Here is a 23,515-nt window from a genome sequence, read left to right as displayed (position 1 = left end):
CTTCCTTTTTATCTTTGTTTGTTTGCTTTGGAAAGAAGAGATCTGCAGAATTGTAAATTATTAAGACTTTGAGGGAGGTTCAGGTGTGTATTGTGGGTATCTGTATGCCCATTTCTGTTTCTCAGGGCAATACATTTTTTCTTTCCAACCAGAGATGCTTAACTGAGGTCTCTGCAGCAGAGAAACCAACCCATGTGCTTTGCTGGCCACAGGAATAAAATACTCTTGCTTTGATATGATACTACTCTAGTTCCTTTGGCAATATCACAGTTGAATCTCCTGAGAAAGGAGAAAACTTGATTTGTTTGGGGTTTTTTAAAAGGAAAAAAAAAATCCCAGAATCGTGAGTGTTACAAACTGTGTACAACTGATCCTTCTCCATAGGTCTGAAAGGGAAACTGTCCTCATAATTTCATCAACCTGAGGAAAAAATAATAATTTAGTGTTGGCCTTGTTTCTGTGAATACAGTTAAGGAATAATAATCCCAGGAGTTGCTAATCATGTTCCTGTCCAGCGTTATTTTTTGGAAGTAAAGTTTTCTGAAGGAAACCTAATTTACAGAGGATGAGTTGTAAGCACAACTTGTGTATTTGACAGTTTTTTGTTCTGATCTTATTAAAAAACACTTGAAATAGTAAATCAGGCCTCAGTGCTGTTGTAGAAGAACCAGCCATACAGCAGATTTCTTCTCCTTTGTCTTGCCTCAGTGGATGCTGACTAAAACAACACAACTTCTTCAGTCGACTGCTTTGGACAGCTCTTCCTTTCTGCTACCCTGACAGTGTCTTTGCTTTTAAACATCGTTGTTCTTGTGGTCTGAGAATAATTGGAGCTTTCCTTTATTTCCTCAGGCATTTGTGTTTTGCAGTTTCTCTGTGTGTGCAGCTGGGACAGGAGATTAGAGCTGGCAAGCCTTGGAGTTGGCTCTCCCACAGCTCCACAAACTTCCCCACTCACAAGCTTTCCAAGAAAACAGGCTCTTCCAGTGCACTAGGCATCAGCTATTTGCAGTTCTGAGCTGAAACTGCTCTGTGTTTCTGCTCAAGTTTTGCTGGTTGTTCCTTGCAAAACCACTCTTTTTTTACCTCTTTGTTTTATCTGTGCTGGTGGACAGGAGAGCAGCTGGCAGGCCCAGCACTAAGTATTCGCCACTAAACAACCTCTGTGTAAGTTTTGGGGTAAAATTTGCACTGTTTGGATGGCACCACCCTGTTGTGTGTGATAGCCTGTAATTTTGGGGTGCTGGGCTGGGAGGCACTCAGTGGTTAAAATAAGTGCTATGCTCAAATTAACCACCCTCCCTGTACTGTGAGCTGCTGTAAGCAGCCTGTGGCTGCTGTGGGTGGAAGGCCTTCTTGTGGTGCTGTGTCTGAGTGTAAACACTATTGCTCCTTTCTTGTGAGCCTCAGATTCCAGGCACAGATGGGTCCTGGGGGGAAACATCTACAGTGGTGTGTGTGATGTGTGTCAGACTGGGAGGAGACTGCATGACTGGCAGTGTGTGCCACCCCCAAGCTCTGGAATGGTTCTGCAGTTCTTTATTACCAGCCTGCTTGAGCAATGTTGATTTTGGTTCTCTAAATTTCACTTTAAGTTATGGAAATGTCTCTCCCAACAAAGTGTCCTTTCCTGTCCATATCTTGTGTTTATAAACCACATCAGGATTTCACTTTGCCAGAAACGCTGCCTGTTTCTGTGTGGTTTTATTATGATTGCAGCAGATCTGGAGAGGAGGACCCTGAAATGGCCTCATTGCACGTGGACATGGAGCATTCCTGTGCAAACATCTCTCTGGATGAACTGTCCACTGGCTGCTTACACCTAGCTTGCAAGGCCAATACCAGTGTGTCTTTCACAGCAGAGATGTGATGATTATTCAGACTCCTGCTTCACTAGAAGGTTGCTCATCTTCCTTTTCTTTGGGTTTGCTAAGTTAAGTATTGTGTTTCTGTCCCTGCAAAGACTTAGACTTGTGAAAAAACTAACAAGTATTAGTTAATACAGTTGCTGTGAGTTTGTATTTAGTTGTGGCGTTTCAGTAGTGTGTTGGTAGGAAGCTCACTGTGATGTTCCCTGGGTGCTGTAGATATGCAGTTACAAGTCCTGTTGGATGCAGGAGGCATCCTTTTTTTGGCTGTGGTGATGGGGTTGCTTGTTTCTCAAAATCTTGAGAAAGAGCTCTGTGAAGCAGTTTCTCTTATCAAAACAGAAGGCTAGATTTAAATTACTGAGCTGTTTGCTCTTTTCAGCCCTTTTGGTCTTTTTACTGGTCTAAGGAAATTTTTTGAGCACTTCTTCCAAGCCCACTGTAATGCCTGCTAGCAAATCTATAGTAGCAGCTCAGGGGCAGCGGAGCAAGGACTAAAGCAATCCTGGTATAATGTTCATGGTATCAATTTGCATATGAATTTTGTAATGAATTGCTATAACACAGGATATTTAAAACCTGGATGATCGCAACCAGGTTGGTGGCCTGGGTCTGGCCAGTCATCTGCTTCCCCCTGTGCTAATGACCCTTTCAGGCTGGTCTCACCCCTCAGATGTACTACTGTGACAAAAGTGCCTGGATAGGGTTACCCCTTCTGTCAAGGTTACAGCAAAGGGCTGTGCCTGGTGAACAAATCTAGCCAGGTATAAGTTGACCATCTCTTACATCTGTGTGATGCTGACTGTCACAGCTACAGCAGTGCAAACCAGGCAGTTGTGGGATTCTTATGGGGCAGTGGTGAAGTTATCGAGTTGCTTCAGGTGTGTTACAAATTACAAGACTTGGCCAAGTGGTAGAATTGACTTTTCTCAGGGGTATCTGCCAAATTATATAGTGCTCTTTCTGATTTTCAAACATATACAGAGATACCATGTGCTGCAGAAAGATGTCAGATCAAGCTGACACTTCTGAATCAGGCACTTGAGCCCTTGGATGTTTTATTATGTGGATTCACTGCTGTAATTATTTCACCAGCAAATGCTTGAGTGCATGGTAGGCTGGTAACAACTTACGCAGACTTGGTGTGTCATGAACATGCTGCCTGAGGTTGCCCTTGTATGTGAATGATCCTGGAGCTCCCAGGGCCACACTTATTGCAGCCTTTCCTCAGCTGCCCTCTTCAGTCCTGTGTTTCCCAGCTACAGCTTCACCCTAGACCCTTTGTCTTCCATTTGAAAGCATTCATCTTAAGTCTTACATATGGAAGTCTGTTGGTGCTGTCAGTTATTTTCCATGTGCTACTAAGAAATTACTGAGCACAGGTCCTAGGATGGCTCTTGGGACCTCAGCAGTGTGCTGTGAACTGCAGCTATCTGCTACCCCCTGGAGGCTCCTGCCCCAGGGCCCTGCATTCCCTGCTCCTGCTTGAGCCCTGTCCAGGGGCCTGCGTTCCTGCAGGGACCAGAGGTGTCCAAGAGTTGAGGTGAGGAGTTAGAAGCACCTGGTGACTGTGATGATGGAGTGAGATACAGGAATGCTGTGCCCTGTCCTGGTTCCTGCTGTGGGGTTCCCTCATTAGAGGTGGCAAATTCCTGTTGATCCCAAGGTCTCCAGAGGAGTGTTTCTGTGCCTTCTCCCTTTCCTTGCCATTCAGTGTGTACCATTGATATCCCAATCCTCAGGAGCAGGAGAGCTCCTGCTGCAGGTGACAGAGGTGGCTTCTGTGATCATTGTAGTCTAAGACAACCCCAAGTCAGAGCTGGTCTGGCAAGAGCACAGATCTGGCCTGGTCTGTGGCCTGACCCATCTCTTCCTTGGATGCAGGCAAGGAAACAACTGAGCTGCTTATTTTATCCTGGCTCTCCATATTCCTTCATTGCGTGATTTCACATGTGCCTATTGTGTCAAAGGGATGCTTGAACATTGGCCAAATGATGGGCCAGTGTCCAGGCTTGGGAAAGGACTATGTGCACACATCCAGCTCATCCAATGGGCTGGAAACACACCCATCATGTGAAGGGGCACATGAGACATGTCCAAGTGCAGGGTGGAGGGAGATGAGATGTTGCAGTATAAAACTGATGTCCCCATAACCAGCTATGTGACCCCTGATCAACATTGGTGTAATTAAACACAGTGTGGGAGTGCATTACTGGAACATGTGAGCTTAAGTAATGTGGCCATCCTAACTGTGCTCTTTCCTGGCTTTAAAGCAGTTGCCTTTATCATCTTTAGTAACCTTACTGTTGTTTTTAAGGTGATAGATTCTACATTCAGTACTGCACATCTTTGAAATGGCTTGTAGTGCCTGAGAGTGGAATGGCACCTCAAGGACCAAGCCAGAGATGCCTTCTGTGTGTGGCAGCTGACTGACTGTTCTGGCTAGAAGAATGATGATTTAATGCCATTGGAAGGAAAGTTGGCTGATGTCACAAGGAGTGTCCTAACACTTCACTTACGCGAACGTAAACATCTTGCAAGAGAAGTGGAAGAGGGTGGCTCCTTGGAGACATTTAATCTGGATTAAATAAAGGGCAAGAGGTGTCAATTAGGAAATGTTACTGCACTGAAGTGGCCCAGACTGACTCACAGGTCCTTTTCATCTTAAATTGAAGTTTGCACTGGAAATTATGTTTATGAGGTGTTCCTACATCAGCAGTTTGAGGTGTCAACATCCAGAAGCTGGGAAACATTGGACCACAGCATCCTCCACAGAGCATCAATAATAATTTAAAAAAACTTTGGCTAGAGTTGCAGAAAGCATTCTTTTGTATTGCATAAACCAAAAACTGCTCCCAGAAAAGCTGCTGCGTTTTGGGAAGGAGAGAGCAGCTGTCCTGAAGATGGCAGTGATGCTCTTCTCAACAAGCCCTATTACTGGCTGAGCGCTGCTGTTCTTTGAGAGCGACTGTCCCACCCACAAACTCTCCCTTCTATAAATTACTACAATATTACTTTTCCCTTCAAAGGCTCAGTGATCCATTGCTCTCTTTATTTCTCTCCCCATTTTGACACATTAACACAAGTTGCTTCATGCTCTGGCTTTGTAAATGAGGAGCGATTGAAGCAGGAGCATAATTGTGCATCTGCTCTCAAGGAGGGAAATCATCTCGAAACAGAACAGTCCGGACTCCAGAGTTGTGCCTCTGCTGATCTGCAAGCCTCTAAAGGATTGTGAAATATGTTGTTAATCAAAAGCTAATTAAACATCTTAATTAGTTTTTACAGTGTGGGTTTTGTTATAGAAGGTTCTATTTAGGTCCTTGTCATGGGAAGCTGTGGCTCAGGAAGCAGAGCAGGAGGGTTTCAATCAGTTGTGTGGCTGAAGGACACTCAGCCTCACAGGCACCATCATCTTCAGTGTCTGCCCCTCTTCACCTATAGCAGGGAGAGCTGTCTCTTGTCAGTGAGCTTTTGGGAATGATGCTGTTCACAGGGGCAGCGTCAGCTGCTTCCCTTCAGCTGAATGTTGCTCCATACTTGGCCAGCTCACAGCTCCTCCCTTTGGACTCAAATTTACCCTTCAGGTCTGAGCCCTTGTCTCTGCAGCCACAACTATCTCCCCAGCACAGGGATGGCTCATCTGGAGCTTCGATCTGGAAACCCTTAAAAGAAAGATCCGAAGGGAGACCAAGCCCACCCCATCTGCTCTGGGGATAGATTTCTTCTGGAGTCGAGGGAAGCTGGAGACCAGGCCATGGGAAATTTCTGTGGTCTGAACCTCAATCAACATTTGCAGCTATAACTATGAAGTTCTCTGTGCATCTGTATGTGCACATCTCTCCCATCACCTTCTGGGCTGCTCTTGTCAGCACTGTAAGGTTACAGTTAAACTTTTGCTGCAGGTGAGGGAGGAGCTGATACTGGACACTGCAGGGATTTCTTTAGCTTGCTGCATCTCCCTCCCACCCCTGGGCTGGGGCTTTTGCTGGATTCTTATGCCCCAAAACTGTTTGGTGGGGGTTTTTGTTTGCTTGTTTTTTTTAAAGTAATGTCAGTAACAGCAGCCACGGCTTGAGACTACATCCACTGCAGGGTAATTTCTGGGCTCTGATTAGCCTGAGGCTGGGAATATCCCACTCTCAATTTCTCCTGTAAAGGAAGAGTCTAGCTCTGAATCTTCATTTTCAGGTCTGAGCTAGCGGCCAAGGCTGTGCTGAGACGTCCAGAGAGTGACTGCGAGGGGCTGAGTAAGGGGATCGGAATTTGGTCAGTCTGCGCCGCTTCCTCCTCAGCAAGGCGCTGGAGATGAAGGAGAGCTGCTGGAGCCAAGCGCTGGGCTGGGTTTTGGGGACATGCTGAGGAGTGCCAGGGGCAGCAGACACCCTGAGTCCTGCTTCAGACACAGCCTGGTGCTTTGATAACCCACACGACCTGTGAGCATCAGGGAGCAGGGCTCTGGACCTCAAACTATGTCTGTGTGACCGAGCCACTGATGAGATTTGAGACTTCCTTTTAAAGGAGATTTTTGTGCTAGGATAACAGATATGCTGATAGGCATGGTGTAGGCTGTAAATGGGGAAAGCAGACAAATTTGCATTGCGTGAGTTGCTGGGGATGCTAATCGAACTGTATTTCTTCTTCAGGAGTGATTTGGCCACTCAGCAGTTCTGTCACCTCTTCTAGTCAACAGCCTGTTGCCAGAAATGCCCATTTCTCAGCAGGCAAAAAACATCAGTGCTTGCTGAACCTCAGGTTTCAAACATGAGATTTGGATTTGCGCCAGGAGGAAGGGCTTGTAACTATTAAGTAGCATCAGTGGAAGACAAAACCAATCAGGATGCAGCACAAATGCAGCTTCCCACCCCATCAGTGCCTATTAGTGCTGCTGGCTATTAGGTGCTGTCTCACAGAAGAGGAATTTTTTATTGAAATGCACAAAAACAATCTGATTTTTTCACAGGGAGTGTCACACAGTGAACAACACCACCAAATGGGCTGCCCAGAATTGGTGTTGCTAGACTTGCCAAGTCCCACAGGAATCACCCTCCTCTCACCTTTTTATTTTGCTGTCTGAATGCAGCCACCAGAGCAGCTCATTAGGCTGGCTCAGTCTGAGTGCAAGTGCTGCAGTGGTCTGAACCAAAGTCAGACCATTGCTCCTAGCATTCCAGCTCATGAGGGGTGTGCACAGCCCCACCTGGCTGGCACCTCTGCTTTGGAGATAGTGGCATGGCAAGGTGGCATTGTCAATGTATGTCAGTGTCACTGTCCCCCTTGTCTGTTGGTCGTGGCACTGCCTGGAGTGCTTTGTTTCCCTTGCTTTGATCAGCTCCATGGGCTTGGCAGATCCGAAGGAAACCTGTCTGCTGCTCCTTTTCTCCTCCAGTTCAGCTGTGGCTCAGCAGGGCCCCAAAAGGAGCTCCAAAAGGAGCCCCAACAGGCACATTTGTCTGGGCATCTCTGCTGAGACTCCCTGCTCTCCGTGTTGCTGCTACCCGACCTGTATGGCTCAGGCATTTCTGTACCTCCTCCTTGTAGAAAGAGCACACTCACCCTTGGTGAGGCAGTGGCTGTAAATCTGGCATGGCCTGCAGCACTCAGGGGCTCTCACTAGTCCAAAATGCTGCTGTGTGTTGCTGGACCAGTGCTGGCTGCTCCAGACGTCTGTTCTATGCCTGCCCTGTGTGCTGCTTTATCCCAGAATCATGGAATTGTTTGGGTTGGAAGGGACCTAATTCAACTCCCCCTTGCCCCTTCTAGCAGACCAGGTTGCTCTGTTGAGCAGAGCCCTGTTCAGCCTGGTCTTGAACTTCTCCAGGGGTGGGGAGTCCACAAGCTCTCTGCATACCTGTGGCATTCCTCAGCTTGCACCTTCTCCAGAGGTGTGGGGGGAAAATTGGTGGGCTTGAGCCTATAATACCCCAAAAATCCCTAGGTGATGTAGACAGAAGTTTTTAGTTTACCATTAAATTCCATTGCTGACCTGCTAAAGCAAAAGAGCACATGTTTGAGCAGGAGGTGAAATCATCCTGTGTTGAGGTTGTGGCTCTGAGGACCATTGTCAACCTTCACAGCTGTAAGGAGCATCTTTTGGCCCTCCTCTGTATAACCCTAAAACCCAACTACTTCCACAATGAAGCACTCCCCACAGTCCTGCCTTGGCAGACTGAAATCTGAAGGGTCTCTAACCTGGGCACAGGCAGGGATCTAATGTCATGACTCATTTGTATCGAGGTACCCAGTCGAGACTGGAGAGCTCTGGCTTTGGCCATTACAAAATGATGGTGAAAATGAGTCAGGGGAGAAAAAAGCAATAAATGGATCCAACACTGTATGGGGGAAAGAGAAGTAAAGCAGACTGCTCATTAATAATTAAAGTTTCAGTGAACTGAATAGATCATGTTGTATATGAATGAGTCCTATGGTCTTCCCTTATTCTTTATACAGTTGACCTGCAAAAGTGTTTAAGTTGGGTCTCCTGCAATGGGAAGCTGTTTTCTCATTCTACCTTTCTTATCTGCTAGAAAAGCACTTTAATATAATTTGAAGCACCTAATTTGTATATTTATGTGTGTGTGTACATATATATATGCGCATATGTAAAACCCAGATATTTGTAACAGACAAGCTATTAATTGCAGTTCCTGGGAGGAGAAAAAAGGTAGCTGTGGTAATGTTTTGCCTGTAACAAAACATCTGGGTTTAGATAATAATACATTTCTATAATGACTGTAGAAAATCAAATGGTTGTAGCAAGCAAAGTATAAGTTACAATTGCTTTTCTAGGAATTTAGGAGCTGCTAAGCTCCCTCAGACCTGCAAGCTTTCTAGCCCAGGATTTTGACAATGACCAGAACAGGGCAGGCCAAGGGTGTTCCAAGAAACCCTGCAACAAGCAGTTAGGTTATCCCTTATCTCGGAGAAGTTTCCATTCCTCCCCTTCCCTCTGTAATTAGAGGTTAGCTAATGCCTCTCAAATCATGAGAGTTTACATCTTTCCTGGGACTTCATTTCAAAAATAACATTAAATATTTACTGCTATAACTCTGGTCATGCTTGTTACTCATCAAAATGTCTAATCGTGGTTGGAGTCTTGCCAGGGCTTTGTTATCTCTCAGCCTCATCCCATTTTACTTCTGCATGATAGTCTAAGGATGGGTGAGAGCTGTAGAATGACCAAATAAAGAAGGGTAAGAGTTTGTGGAAATTACTGGAAAACAACAAAGTTTTTCTCTATACAGCTTTTCCATTTCATGTGACATGATGTTGCAGGAGCACAAAAGCACAACTTCACCACATTTTGGGTTTTCCATCTTGCTAACTCTGTGTTAATGGCAATCCCAAAGCATGCTGCCCAGAGCTGGCCCTTTCTGATGAGAGCTGCAAGGTGCTGCTGGCTCAGAGCCACCTCAGGTGCTGGACCAGCCCCCTCCTCATCCTCCTCATCTGCTCAGGATGATGCTCGAGGGCAGAGCTGCAAGTATTGCCCTGCAGAGAGCAGACAAGGGGACCACTGGTGACCCAAGCACGGAGCTGTTTGGGCACATGGGATTTTGGAGAGCCTGGGCACAACGTGCTGTGGGACCTGTGCCATCTGAGTGGGTGGCCTTGTGGCCTCTGGCCCTTCTGGGTGACATGGCCACCTTGGACATAGAGGGGAAGTGCAGTCAGACACAGAGTTCAGCTTCATGGAGATGCACAGAGGGCTGGACACAGCTGGTGTGCCTGGGGATGTGTCTCCACTCAATAACCAAATATCATCCTTGTGCTGAAATGGGGCACAGAAAGTCATGGCTGTGTCTGATTTTCCTGTGAGGCACAGGCTGGGGCTCTGTGTAACAGGTGAGAACAGCCTCATTCCAGCCTCAAGGCATGAAGTGACAGTTCTTCACTGCAGCTGGCAGCTTGCTGGAGCACAGAGCTCTTCTGAGACACCTTGGTCCCTCTGGGATTAGCCCCCTGGGGGCTGGACTGGTGTCTCTGCCAGGCATGCTGACACTGGGATGAAAGCAAAGCACTGGGGAATGAAACAGGGCTCTGGTGGGATGATAACCTTGTCACAGGCTGCCTGTTTGGAGTTAGTGATGGAAGAGATCCTGCTGATAAACTATCTACCGTGATATTATCAGGATGGATCTGAGTGTTAAAAGCTGGTTTGATGTAGTGGATTTTAGTTTCCTTCCTACTCCAATCAGTGATAAGACAGTGATGTTTAGCTGGGATAAATACTCTGCTGTATTCTGCAGCCAGGGCTTTCTTTTTTTTTCCCTCATTTGCATTAATAGCAGGCATTATTATAAATTTATTACTGTTTTCAGGAGGGAATTGTGAAACTGGCAGTCAAGAATCTCTCAGTCTCTCTTGCAAAAGGGAGGCAGCTTTTGCTCAGGCTGAGTCAATATTTAATCTTGGATCCATCCTTTCCTGTATCTGCCTCTGTGGTCAAAGCTGCTGAATAGAGGGAAAAACAAATTTAAACTTACTTTGGAAGTTCAGTGAGCATTCAGTAAATTTTCTATTCAGTATGGAGGCATCTTTGTATTTGCAAGAAAAATTCATAGGCACTTTCCAATGTTTATAGGCGTATCTTGAAAAAATAAAGCATCTTCCTAAAACTACTAACAATGCTGGTGTGTTTATTTGTATTTGAGTGCAAATGAAGGAACCTCAGGACTTTTGGTTTAAAGATTGAGCACTCACAGTGCTAGGAGCTGTAGAAAGGGGTAAAAAATAGGAGAGCAGCTGTTCTGGTGATCAGATCAATGTGATTAGTGGGATTAGTGACATGTTGTGATACACCATGGAATGGAAGAGACAAATCAACTGGAAGAGCTGATTTGTCATAAAAGGAATTTTTTTCAGAAAAAACAATATCCTAATTCACACCTTAGTGGTCCCCAGGTGACATGATTTACAGGAGAGCTGCATGTCCATGTAGCAAATTTTGGTGCAAAGTTTGCAAAAAGTGGGAAAAATCTGCCTGGGTTGGAACAGACAAGCTTCAGAGGTGAGAAATGATCTCCCAGAGGCCTCATGGCCTTGTGGGCTGCCTCCACAAGGATTTTGAGGTAAAGAGAGACACACCTCAGCTCTGCTCAGGCAGGATGCTCAGGAGTGAGGCTGAGGCTGCTCAGGGTGGTGGTTTCATCCCATCCTAACCATTGTTTAAGATCACACTTGTTCTTCAGGCTTCGGTTATTGCTCCAGCAGCAATTTATCTGAATGAGCAAATAGTACTGTGCTCTATTCCTTCAGATGCAGCTGATTCAGATCCTATTACTGTCTCAGACAACTTGGAATTGCTCTCTGCCAGATTCATTGCTGGTGCTTTCCTGCTTTTCCTGCGAGTGTGGGGGCTGCTGCAGTTGAAGTACAAAGCTTTGGCCCCCATCCCCAGCTCCTGACAGAGTGGCTGAGGTGGCACATAAACCCATCCTCATGCATTTAGATGTCTTCATCAGCAGAGAGAACCGTTTGGGAAAGAGACATTTAAAAATCTCTTTGTTGGGTTTATAGGTTCTTTAAAGCCACTTTGTCATTAGATAGCAGGTTAAAATTAGTCCATACAAGATGAGGCATCAACAGAGTCTTTTCCCAAAGCTCCTTATTAGCATTGATTTTTCAGTCAGGAGACGAGTTGGGTAGTGGAAGATTAAATTAATGATTCTGCGGTCGGTGTGGTTTGCCGGAAATGCCTGGCATCTTGTGCAGGGATCTTGTCACGTGGTTTTCCATGACACAAAACCTGAAGATTCAGCAGCAAGAACACATAGAGGTCATTCTCGTTTTAGGGTGTTATTTTGGCTGTGGTGAAAACTATTTTTCCCCCTCTGTCTTTCATTTCATTGATAGATGGTAGTTGACATGACACAATCCTCATTTTTCAGAACTTCAGAACTTCATTTAGATAATTTCGTGATGATTGTGGCCTTCAAATTCATCCAAACACTTAGAAATAGTGTATTGATTCTTTCAATAAAGTCCAGTAAGAATAATTTTTTTTTTTGGTTGGTTGGTTGGTTGGTTGGGCTTTTTTTCAAAAGCCACATCTGAGGGAATGCTCTGAGAAATGGTGTGCTGGAAGGAAGGGATGCATTTCTAGTCTTTGTGTCTCATTATTTGGCTGTTGCAGACCAAAGGGCTGATGCAGCATCTTGAAATTCATTGGGGTTTTTCCTCTGGTATCAATGTGCAGCAGGGAGTTGTGAGGCAGGAGGCAGCCTGGCCAAGGCTGGAGCATGCCCTGGTACCTTCAGGTATCTCTCTCTCTCTGCTTGTGACTGTGGGAGAATTTAGGTGGCTGTGGTCAGATGTGTCAGATCGATCTATAAAAGAATGTAGTGGTAAAACAAGGGGGAATGGCTTTAAACTGAAAGAGAATAGGTTTAGATTAGATATTCAGAAGAGATTCTTTACTGTGAGCATGATGAGACAGTGGAACGAGTCACCCAGAGAGGCTGTGGATGCCACATCTCTGGAACTGTTCAAGGCCAGGTTGGATGGGGCTCTGAGAAACCTGGTCTAGTGAAAGGTGTCCCTGTCCATGGCAGGGGGGTTGGAACTATATGATCTTTAAGGTCCTTTCCAACCCAAACCATTCTATGAGGATTCTATGATGATGGGTTTATTGCTGCCATTTCCTGAAGGGCAACACTTGAATCACCACAGGTGCAGTTATAAACTCATGGCACAGACATTTGGGTTGTAAAGTGTCTGCAAGACAAGGAGGTCACAAAACCCCAGTGCAAATATATCCTGACATTTTCCATCTTCTTTTTTTCTACACTGGAAGCAGCAAGGACTGGATAGCCTGAAGTCTGTGTACTGCTGGCGTTAAGTGATAGGACCATAGAACTTTATTAAGAAAAGCCTGCAGGCCTGCTTGTTTTACACCAGTGAAATCATCAGAGCCATAATCTTAGGCAAAGCTGTAATTACAAACTACTTAAATGAGAAACAATGATGACAAAACATTAATCATGATCTTTGCCTGACCATTGCCCAGTCACCAGTGTTCTCCATAGACATCGTCAAAGTCCTGCTGATGAGAAGTCCTTTCCTGGATTGTTTTTCCTTAAAACAATGGGTCCATTTCACAGACCCATTTCCAGTTCCACAGACAAATTCCAGCCCAGTCTGGTTGGTCCACACCTTACAGGCTGCAGATCACTGGTTTAGCAGGTACTTGGGGTTTGGGTTGATGTATCCCATGGGATGCAGATCTCAGAGGCTGTGGGGAGCTGCTGAGGTGACTCCTCTGAAGGAGCTGGCCTGAAGGTGACCAGGAGGGGTGGCAGTAAGGAGCCAGCTCTGTTTATTGATGCTCAATGTGGTGTTGATGTGCTGAGCCCTAGGGGGGTGGTGACCTCTCTGGAGAGAGTGGGTAGCAGCTAAGGAGAATTAGAAGGAAGGAGAGACTGGAAATAACAACTCTATCATCTCCCCTTTTAGTTATTTCTTTATGTCTTCAGACTCTCTTTAGGGGGATTATGCAGGGGGGATTATGCAGGTTTCCAAGCCCAAATTTTGCCTTGTTGGAAGAAGATGTGTTCCAGTCGTTATTTCTTTGGATGCTAACATGCCAAGCTAGGGTCCTTGAGGAAGATGTGATCCCCTGTCTCTGCAGCTTCTTTAGCTCCTGCCTCTCCCCAAAGCCATGTTTTCAAACACTGCAGGAACATCATGTCATCCACACTGTAGCAGCTTGTTGCTTTATTCTAGTTGATGCCATCATTTCATGAATCAGATCAGAAGACAGCACTGGGTCATTCTGTCCTGACTGAAGTGATTAAGTAGATCTGTGCTATTAACTGCAGTTATCTTCTGAAAATGTCAGACTTCCTGCCAAGATCTTGCCATGAGTTAAATAAGCATCTGCTGGCTGAGGTTTCAAACTCCAGATTGGATGCAATCATTTGTAACTCTGAAATGAAAACCCATGGATTGAGCTGCCCCCTTGGACCACTGGATCCTTCATCTTGCTGCCCCTTGGTGTTGTAGTTCTGCACAGAAAACCCCTGTGCCCAGCAGTTTTGTACCAGCTTTATGGTTTCCCTCCAGCTGAGATATCACACAGCTGACAGTTGTTCATTGGGAGGCTGCAGTGGGGAGAGTGAAGTTCTAAGGAAATTAAATATTCTTTCAAAAAGGCAGATCTTTTTCTGCATATTCACTCTTAATTCAGTGGCTCCCCTAGACATCTGCAAGTATTTTGGCTGTGTCTGAGAGATTTTGGAGAAAGAAGGAACCTTAGCACTGGTGTTAAAGGCAGTTAGACAAAACCGAGAGGAGAAGAAATTGCTGCTCTTAGGAGGGAGAACATTTGCCGCATTGCAAAATGGCACAGGGAGCTTTTACTGCAGGCTGAGATGGGATTAACATCCCTGCAGCAATGTTTTGAACAGCCTCCTGATTGTCTGGAGATCGCTCAGGACCTGCTGCCCCCCTGCTGGGGCTGTGCCAGCCGTTAGCATTCTTCATCCACAAATGGATGCTGAATCACACAGCAGCCCTTTAATAGTTCCCTTCAGGATCTGAGGACATAAAACATTAGGAAACTTGCAGTGCTGTAATAAAAGCCACTGGGGATGTTTGGTAAGACAAACTATTAGAGGTTTCTTTCTGCATAACTAGTCTGTGTACATGTGTATATATACACATATATATATATATATATATGAATGTGTGTGTGTGTGTGTGTGTGTCTGTATACAGGTGTGTTTGCTTCAGGTGAAGTGCACAGACAGAAAGTCAAAGCTTATTGCCCTCTTCCAGGTCAGGGAAAGACCTTTGATATTGCTAACATGTGAAAACACAATTGATGCTGAATTTTGTGTTTTATTGTTTCCTTAAGATTCCTTTGCAGTCTTATGAGGATGCAGCAGAAATAACACGCAGAGTCTTTACAACTAAAATACCCTTTATATTGACACTGGAAAGGCAGGGCTCCCAGCTTTTATTTCCCTAGGAATTTTCAATGTTTTCTTGCCTATTACACTAAACTTCTCTGAGATCTGGTTAACTTTATTGCTGCAACAGGAATATTCCCCTGGTATTGTGAGGCTGCAGGTCAGACTGGTGGAGCAGTAGGGGAAGGACAATTGTGTTGTTTGCCCTGTGCCTATGTCCTCACCTGTCACTGTTCCAGGACATTTGCTATATTTACCATTGCCTCTGCCTCCAGTGGAAAGATTCAAAATTGTGGGTATTTCAGAGTGTGTTCACTTTCAGGCTGTTAGGCATAAGGTCATTGTCTCAATTCCTGGTGTGGTTTAATCACAAGGTTCAGCTAGGTTTGCTGGGTCCAATGTCTTGTCAGTAAGGGTGTCTGCCTCAGCAAAGAAAGTGCATCTCCTGGAGCATCACTGCAAGAGCACCTCAGCTTTGGAGCAATGACAGATGGGGGTGGTGAATCTTCCAGCCTGCATTGTGTTCAGGGAGTTCTTCCACACAAGTCCTGCAGGATTATCCTCTCTCTCCAGGTGAGGATTTTCCACTTGCAAAGGTAAGAGTGCTGAGCTGTGCAGGACACTTTTCTTTCCTGTTAATTCAGTGCTGTGCCAGGAGAATTGGCCCCTCGTGGGCTGCTGTCAGTGGCTCCAGGCATTTCCCCTCCTGGCATGCTGCAGCCATATGGACACAAGGACACAATCCACTCACACAGCTGGTGATTTTGCTGCAGCTGAATTTTTTTTCCTTTAAACTTTCTATTGCCTGAGATAATACTCAAGCTCACAAGCAGTGTGGCAGTGATGATCCTTTGCTTGTTGGCTGTAAGAATTTATTTGCTTGTTTATCACCCACACTTGTAATACCTTAAACCCAAGGTCAGGACAGGAAAAGATTGAAAAGCCTATTTTATAGTCTCATGTAAATACCAGGGCCATCAGTGGCATTATCCCAGTAGGATGTTAGACCTCAAATTCTTATATTCTTGTATTTTTGCATAATTTTGTCAATGTTTGCTGGGAGTGAAAACTGTTGTGTCACATCCTCAGCTGCTACAAACTGGCACAATGCCACTGAAGTCAAAGGAGGAACAATAATTTACATCAACTGAGTTTTCTGGCATTGTGAAGTGGTGAGGAGGGGACCCAAATGGTTTCCCCACATGCCCTATACTGAGTGACCTGCTGTGTCCAACTTCTTCAGGGCAGATTTATCATTTTCTTTTGCTGCTTGGCAGTTTCAGTCTAACCCCTTTTCTCCACTTCTTTCTGCCAAAAGCAAAATAAAAGAAATTAGCCAGGTCTCCATCACTCTGAATGCATCTCAAAATCCCTTGGAAATAATGTTACTGCATTCTAGTAATTTTTGGCATGGATTTCTTTCCGTCCATGGTGTATGGCTACTAATTATGAGCTTTTCAGGCAGTTGCAGAGGGCTGTCTGTGGGAGTCAGGAGTACTGAGTGTCTTAAAGCAAGTAATTAATCTCCATCACAATTTGGGGTGGCAGATGTTGTTTGGTAAAATATGACAAAGAACCCCAAAGTCCAGGGGAAGATGGGGGCACCCTTTTTGCATTAGGGGTTTAAACAAAGAAGTGAATATATGTGTGTGAGTAATTTCTTAATTTTTTTTCACCTTTTTCTCTGGTTTATCATTCACATATCACTTCCAGGCAAGTTCCTGGAGAAACGTGCTTTTTGACCATGGAATTACTTTTAACCACAGATTTATTTCCTTAAAATCATTCATCTACCAATTATTTTTTGCTGCTTCCTCCACTCATTTTTTTTTGCTTGCCACAAACAGTCATCCCAGCCTCTAACACTAATGATAGCCAAGGGTGAGTATGAATTTGGTGCAAATTTGCCAGATTATTACTGATTTCTCTGGGAGAAGGAATGGGGAACATTACTCACACAAAAGGCTAAAGAATACTCACAGCTCATGAGTAAAAGTGCTTTTTTTCTGGTCCCAGGTACCAGAGTGATGGGGTTGGACACAGAGGTACAAATCAGGAAGCAATAGGGGTGCCAGGATTTGCACTTTTCCTAAAGGTTGTTATTGCCCTGTACCTTAGTGACAAGTTCTCACCTCTTCTGTACCAAATTGTGTGCTGTTAAAGGGAAAAGCAAAGAAGAACAATAAAGAAGCTTAATGTTTCTCTTAAGCTGCTGGTGTCAAATATGGGACCTCCCAACACTGGGCTGACAGTGGGAGAACACATCCCCTCACATGGGGTCAGGCAGAGGGTGAGGCTGAGAGAAAGCTGCTTTATTTCAGCCTTTCTCACCTGCTTGGTCTGAGCCAGGACTATTTCAGCTGAGGGCTTGAGACACAGTGAAATGTTGTGTGACAACCTGAAGCTCTCCAGGTGTCTTTGTTGAGAAAAAGCTGCAGTGTTTCCTCTTTGAGCTCAGGTTGACTGGGGGACTCACCAGTTACAGACATGCTCAGCTGGGTTTGTGTGAAGTACTGAGTTTTTTTGTTGCATTCCAGTCGTGTGCACACCATATGCTGTGGGTGAAGAAAAGGCAATTTGTGCTGGGTTTAAAGTACAGCTTTTCCATGTGCTCCCTTCCCTCCTCCTGCCCTTTCCCCAAACCAGGAGCCCTTTTCTCTCTCCTGCTCTTAACCTGAGCTCTGTAGGACACCAGTTAAGGGAACATACTCGCTTTGTATGGTGAATTAATGGGTTCAAATGGTCACCTTACACAGCAGAGATGTGTGGGAAAGAAAACCTGTGTCAATGTGAAACACGTGTGTGCCTGCCCAGAGGATGAGGCATCTGATTCATAAATCAGTGGCAGGGAGGTAAGGAGAGATGTGTGGGTTTGGTAACAACTGTCAGACTTAAATGGTGCATTTTACTCTTTTTCATCTTAAGTCTCCCAAGAAGATCATATTTTTTACTTACATGTTTTCTCTCTGGTGCTGGCCAGAGTTTAAAGCATCCAGAAGGTCAATGTGTTCCCATTTCATGTCATCTTGTGATTCCTGGTGATTCTCTGGGCACACAAACCCTTTCAGGATCTGCAGAGTACTTGTTTGGGGAAATAAAAGAAGGCTGCAAAAGCTGTCTGAGAGCTGTGTCTTGTCTGCCCCTTTGGGCAGGTTGTAACTTGGAGTGTGTTAGTGCTGCAGTGAGCAGGACATGAGGAAATTCACAAACTGCTTACCTGTGCTGAAAGCATTTCCAGAAAAGGCATGGGAATATGTTGTAGGGAAACACATAGAATATATTGTTCTGCTTATATCAATTGCCTCTTTAGTAAAGCCTTTGACTGAATTTGCAGTAGCTGTAGACATCAGACAGGGAATTGTCCCATTGCAGTGGAATCTGTAGCCCACAGAGAAGGTGCCTGGGCAGGCAGCTCCTGGAGATGGGGGTTAACATGGGGTCTGAGACTGAAAAAATAGCTTTGGGACTGAGCTTGTAGTTGTCAGGATCTCCTCTTCCCCAGTGTGATTTCATGTTAGTTGTTGCAGCTGTGGATGTTGAGGAGCACTCCAAACCTGGGAGCTGGGTTTGCCCATGGAACCAGGCTGAGGCACCAAGAGCTGGTCTAGGTCAGAGAATACAGGTGGAAACAAACCCATCCATTTTGCCACAAGACAGCAATTCCATGTGATATTTTAGAAAGGCCTCTGTTTTTATCCCCGTGCTATCTGTGTTAGCAGTCCCTGAGCATCATCTTCCAGGCTGAGGGAGGGGAAGGCTGTGCTGAAGCAAACCACATCATGTCTTGTCCCACACTGCAAAGGTCAAGCAGGTCCTGCCACAGCTCTGCAGTTCCTGTTTACGCCATACATGACGTTCTCAATCCCTTCAGCACTTGTGGTGTAGTTTCTGGAGCTCTTCCTCGATAACTAACTCCAACTGGTATGGCTGAGACATCAGCAGGATGAATCCTTGGAGTGCAGCCAGCTCTGGCTTTGATTTTACTCTTGTGTCACTGATGTCAAGCCTTTGAACAAGGCCTCGGGCCCCTGCTATAGCGTGGGGCAGACACACGCAAGAAGGGCTTTCTTGTCTTGTGGGGACAACCAGAGTCACCAGATCTCCAATGGGATGCCAGAGTGGAAGTGTTTGTTGTGGTCCAAGCCATGACTTATTTCCTCCTGCAGTGACGCAAACTTGTGTCATTCCCTTCTGGAGGCTGAGCATGTGAGGGGAGATGCTGCCCACCCAGCACTCCTCACTCACACGTGTTTGTGCAAACCCAGAAATGAGGGGCTTGGTGCAAACATGCCTGGGTGGGGTCCTTTGGTCCTTGACCTGATGGAGGCTGAACCAAGAGCTGTAAGGCTGAAAGTCTCAGGATGAAGAACTGGAGAGTGTTGGGTGTGTATATCTCATGTCACTGGGACTGGCAGAAGCTACTTCTTAAACTTCTACAGCTTCAATCAGGAGCTTCCCAGCAAAAGCTAAACATACACCATCAGCATCTGTAAGAGCTGTGGGGAAGAAATAGCATATTCTTAACTAGTCTGTGATAATAACACTCCTGTTCTGTGGTTTTGCTGTAGGTGTATGTTTTTAGGGCAGGATTGTGTGAGAGCAGCAGCTGTTGACTTGCATTGCCCTACTGAATGGTAGCAGTGGAAAATTCACCTGCATTGTACATGCAAAGTATTTATCATATTGAAGAATATTCTGTAGAAGTTACTATTTCCCAGGGGACACTGTTTGGGGTCCCTTCCTGTTCCTGGCAATGCATGGCTCCCTGAAAACATCAGTCTGTTCCTGTGAATCCCAGCATTTCCCTCCCAGCAGGTCGATCAACCTCTACAGAAAAGCTTTCTGGTTTGGAATGAAAAAGCCATTTTTCTCTGTGGAAATCAAAAATTTAGTATGTGTAAATTCTTCCAAAGGGATTGGATTTATTTAATATATATTTTTTTCCCACCAGTCTTTCCATGTAATGGAGACTTGCCCAGTGTTTAACTGGTTTACTATGAAGATTTCTAGATGCTACAGCAATAATGAAATTTCCCTGGTTTTATTGTGTTTTATGCAGACAAATGCATGCAAACTGAAGGTCTGACTTGGTATCCTCAGCAAGACTTGGGACAAGTTCAAAAACCTGTTAAAAACCAAGTCAAAATATTAGTCTGAGATATTTGGCCCTGTCACCTGCAGCTGTGAGGCTTCTGAGCAGAATGACTCCAAAACTCTGAAGGGGATGTGGCTATATCTTAAATAACTTTTCCAACAGAAGCCTTTGCCCTTATATTTGGGAGAAAATGTTTTTACAGAGCCAAAGTACCATATGCTTCAATTTGCCCTTATATGAGTTGGAAAATATAAGTAGAATTACATAATGTTACATAAACATTTTTCTTGCCTGACTGATAGATTTCCCCCTACACACACTTTAAAATATTGGGGGTTATTTCTTTAAGTCTCAGATCCGATGCTTGAATTTTTTTTTCCTGATTTGCTAAGGTTGTAAAAAACAAGATACTCTGCTATTATAAATTAATTAAATTACAGAGCAGACCAGAGTGTTACTACAGGTGCAGAAAGGTTTTCTCTGCCTTCCAAACTTCTCCAGCCTTATTATCTGGCATGACAAATTTCCGACAATTGACTTATCAGCTTTCCAGCAGCTATGGCCAGTCATTCTTTTTAGTGAAAATCAGCCAATCCTTTTTTAACATGGAATTAATGAAGTGATGAAAATTTACATCAGCAAGGGGTTTATCACAGAGCCTTATTTCTGAATTAGAAGTATTTATGGTTCCATAAATACCAACCATTGTTGATAATCCAAGACTTGAAGTCTTAATTCTGTCACTTTATAGTTAAGCTGGTAGAGAATAAGAATGAAAGAGATATTTTTCCCTCTTCAGTTAAAAATATGCTTATTTTGTTCCTCCAGTAAAGAGAAATGATTATGTGAGCATAAATTACAATCATGCTAATTGGTGATCTAAGAAATCTAGGGGGTTTATTTAGCAGGTTTTCATTGTGTGCAAGAAATAGGTATTCTGATATCCCTAAACCTTTCTTCTTTTATCTTTGCATCTGCTATACAGAGTAATCAAGTGTTAAATGCCAATATGCATGGGACCAAATGGGCCAAGGAGTCCTCCTCCTCTTCTTCACTCACCTTGAAGTCTTCATTTCACTGTAATGAGTGAAAGTCAGAGGTAATTCTTATGGTCTGACACCTGACTGATTACCTATAGTTTAAATGAGACCTTAAACAACTTAAATTTGTGGTCATTATGAACTTAGGGAATCGTGAGTCCCAGAAATAGCACTCCTGAGATACATACTGAACAATTATTCATTTTTTCAATTGGATGGTTTGCATGCTGCAGGGTGTTGCTATTGTAAACTATTCACAATTCTCTCCTATCGTGTTTAAAAAAAACACCTGGATTTGTGCTCCTCCCATTGGATGTTAGCAATATCTTTGTAAAGTATTCCTTGGAAGAGAGGGAGAGATACAGGTAGGCAGTGAGATAATGATCAGGTACTACCTGTACCCTAATTAAGCCAGATCAGGACACAGTGAGTGCTTCTGCACTAATAATCAAGGCCAAGTCCCAAATGTCATGACTAAGCTATTTCTTGTCTTCTACCAATGAAAGAGGGCATATACCAATAGTCCTCAAAAATATGGTTTTGAATATGCCCAAATATCACCTGTGGGGAAGATGGTTGGCAGAGGTCACAACACGCCAGGGAGCTCAGCAGCACCTCTATGGTGAGGACTCAAACCTCTTCCCTGAGCAGGGTTTATTTACCAGTACAGCTGTAAGGTTGCTAACCATGACAATGGATTTTGGGCAGAAAGAAGGGCTGTTGGACATTGCAGTCACACAGAATTAGTGCCAATGTTCAAATGCTTGCTTAAGAGTATACTTAGATTTTATGACATGCATTTTTGTTCCCTGGGACGTTTTCACTGCCAGACATAGACTAGTTCTTGTTTCCACTGATGCTTATGAGACACCCAAGCATGCAGTAACAAAAAAAAAAAAAAAAAAAGAAGCCCAAGTCTCTAATAGTCAGGAAAAAATTTGAAGGATTTGAGCTTTTATTTTTGTTTTGGATTAGTGGTTTAAAAGATAGAGAACTGATGACCTCAGTCTATCAGGCTCTTCATCTCTGAGACAGACACAAAATCTGCCCCTACTTCAACGGGCAATTTAAAGGGACATGGGGGTGAAGCTGCTGATTGAAAGTTCTGTCAAGGTGATAAAGCTCTGATGAGCAGGGGCACCTGGAGCAGTAAGTCTGGGCTGGGATCATGTCATGCTGTAGGTATCAGTAGTGTAACCTCTCCCCTCATAATGCTCACCAGTTTGGTTTTCCATTTCTTCAGCGTCACTTTGGGTTAATTATGGTTGCATGTACAGTACCCTCAGCTCTCTGTTTTATTTGCTTGCTAAATGCATTTCCTTTTCATCTTTGCAGTGCTTCAGGAAAAGTTTTCCAAAATCTCCATGGCACAATCATGGAAAAGACTGTTTATGAGGTTGGGGTCCAAAGCCCCTTTCAGTGGGCAAGGACTTGCCTGTGAAGAGATTTTCTGTCTCTGTGACTAACCCTGTTTTTATTTTTTTTCTTTACTGCCAGGTTGGTGCAGTTCTGTGGTGGAATCAAATGGTTGAAATGTGTCTGCCTTGAGCTGTGTTTGAATGCTGTAGGATGTGCTGGGAATCTTGGCATATAGACATAGAGATATATTTTCTTTTTACCTCTGATTTGTCTTGATGCTTAAACTAAATAAGCAGGGATCATCCAGAAAAAGGGAAGGGGAGCAGAAAGGGGTAACATGGGGAAAGGAAGGGAAAAAGGCTAAAAACAAGGAAAAGGGAGATAAAATTAAAAATATAAGAGATAGTTTTTATAAAAAATGGAAATTTCTCTGACTTCTTATTTACTCTCTGAACACACCAGCACTTTTGCTAAGCTTTACTCTCTTATCCTGATATCTTACAATCTCCACTATTAAAGTGCCTGCAAATGATTTTAAATGGAATACTACTTAGTAAATTAAGGTTAAATTTAACCTTACCTTATATTTTATGATGGCAGACTCAAAGGCCAACACCCACGATGGTGGTAGGCATCAGCAGTTTATTATCCCTGGTACACCTTTTTATACCCTTTTCCTTACATGCATAACAGGGGTTTCTTATTACGTTACAATTAGTTAGTAAACTATCCACAGGTGCCTTTTTTAATTAGTCATACATGTCCACATTCTGCTTCATTTTCTAACAAAGTTGTTTATCTCTCTAATTTAGGGACACAGCTGTAACTTATTTAGGTCTAGGCTGCCTGCAGCCTTTTCCTATCTTAGTACAATTTTATTTTCTAAGTTTGCCATTTATACCTGTGCATTTATAGAGAGGTAGAAGCACATATCTCCCAATGCAAGGGCACCAAGCTCATCTCTGCTTGGGTGCTGTCACTGCAGAGTGGAAGTCCAGCCTCCAGTTCAATCCTGTGGAATCCTCTAAAAAGACTCCTGACTTTTGCATCCATATACAGTATTTGCTGATAACCTGGAACACATGGAAACTTACTGAGAAAGTCCTTTCTAAGGGAATTAATGTTTGTTATTTTTATACTGGGGCAGTGCTGTGAAAAGATGTTTCTGGGTACCTGGAGAAGGGATGATTTTATCGGAATGTACCCACTGGCAGCCTGAAGTAACTTGGAGTGTTATAGGGA

The 23,515-nt window shown here is 44.2% G+C and overlaps 1 long non-coding RNA gene across 2 annotated transcripts; it reads right to left on the bottom strand.

Annotated features, from left to right (window-relative positions):
• Window positions 1–16,771: 16,771 nt before the first annotated feature.
• On the bottom strand, window positions 16,772–22,901 carry LOC146442424 (uncharacterized). Of its 2 annotated transcripts, XR_014850261.1 has the most exons (5): window positions 22,854–22,901; window positions 17,997–19,275; window positions 17,735–17,850; window positions 17,111–17,334; window positions 16,772–16,933 (listed from the first exon to the last, which is right to left on the bottom strand). It is a non-coding gene; the product is annotated as an uncharacterized LOC146442424 (long non-coding RNA). The 2 variants fall into 2 exon arrangements; XR_014850260.1 differs by having other exon boundaries at window positions 16,772–17,334.
• Window positions 22,902–23,515: the final 614 nt, after the last annotated feature.

This window comes from Lichenostomus cassidix, chromosome 2 (genome assembly GCF_008360975.1).
Source record: "Lichenostomus cassidix isolate B80296 chromosome 2, HeHo_3.0, whole genome shotgun sequence".
Taxonomy (NCBI): Eukaryota; Metazoa; Chordata; class Aves; order Passeriformes; family Meliphagidae; genus Lichenostomus; species Lichenostomus cassidix.
Note: the sequence above shows the minus strand (reverse complement) of the source record. Positions and strands in the feature narration are given on the sequence as shown.